This window comes from Sinocyclocheilus rhinocerous, unplaced genomic scaffold, assembly GCF_001515625.1.
Source record: "Sinocyclocheilus rhinocerous isolate Xijiao unplaced genomic scaffold, SAMN03320098_v1.1 scaffold930, whole genome shotgun sequence".
Classification (NCBI taxonomy): domain Eukaryota; kingdom Metazoa; phylum Chordata; class Actinopteri; order Cypriniformes; family Cyprinidae; genus Sinocyclocheilus; species Sinocyclocheilus rhinocerous.
The window spans coordinates 14,551-15,856 of NW_015654101.1; positions in this window are offsets into that span (position 1 = coordinate 14,551).

Here is a 1,306-nt window from a genome sequence, read left to right on the forward strand (position 1 = left end):
AGGAAAGATGGAAGGGTGAAAGGGAGCGTAGGTTTTGCCTAAAAGTAACTGGTAGAGGAATTGGTGGCACACAGCCAGGTAGTAATATGTAGGTTAAATGTAATAAAGAAATGATCAGAGATGTCTAGAGGTTTTAGCAAATGTTGTCTGTGATACAATTGCATGTGTAAATTAAGTCAAGCTGGTTGCCTGATATGTTAGAGCTTGTGGTGGTAAGCCATTTCAGATCGATTGAAGCTAGGAGTGGAAGTGGAAGTCTGCAGTGTAAGGCTTCTCCAGATGGATTTGAAGTCACCAAAGACTACAAGCGGACTGCCATCCAAAGAGAATGAGTACAGCAGCCCATACAGCTCCTCTATAAAGGTGCCCAGTTGACCAGGAAGGCGATAAATCATTACAATATGGAGTTTAACAGGAGCTGTTACCATAATAGCATGAAACTCAAAAGAACCTTCCAAACTGATAGGGGGGTGTGAGAGAAAGGGAAGTTGTTAGAGAGAACAGCAAGGGTTGCAGTGTCTTCTGGACGAATCCAGGTCTCAGTCAAGCCCAAAATACTAAGAGTAGACTGAGAAGCAATGGCCAGAATGAAGTTTGTTGGCAGCTGACTGACAATTCCAGAGACCCACAGAAAATGACAGAGGAGCAGCAGAAGAGGTGCAGATAGGACGCAGTTTAGCAAGATTGCGTTGCCGTCTGCGTGTGATGTTAGAGCATTGTTGAGAGAGAACAAGAATGTATTGGAAACATACTACCGCCAACCTGACTCTGCCTGAGAGGTAAGGAAAAATACACTTACTCGCTGCAATATGCTGCGCTTAACGGGGGGTCTAATGTCATTTCATGGATTCTGAGTTAATAACACTGTTAAGAGTTGGATTCTTATGCGCGTTTGCGCACTCAGCGACCCAAGCGAGAGCAAGAAAGCGCCGCTTAATGCGTTTCTTTCATGGTTACGGAAGTCTTCGGCAGCACCGCAGTTACTTGCTCGAGAAGACTAGGTTGTTCGAGAGGAACTACACTAGCCTGCCTCCGGCTGGAGAGAGTAGCCGCTTGCAGTCGGGACGGAATTAAAGCGGAGACGTCAAGTCAGACAGTTTCTGCTCCTGGTAATGACGCTCTCGCAGTGTTTGCATACATTCACAGATGAAGTGAATTAAATGCAACATTTGTCAAATACACAGATGTTTCAGAAATGTTTTCATAAAGCAACAGAAACACTTTTTATACTGCTTAATACAGCGCCATCTGTTAATAACTGCTCCCCGGGCGCCGCAGCAAAAATGGCTGCCCACAGCTCCGGGTG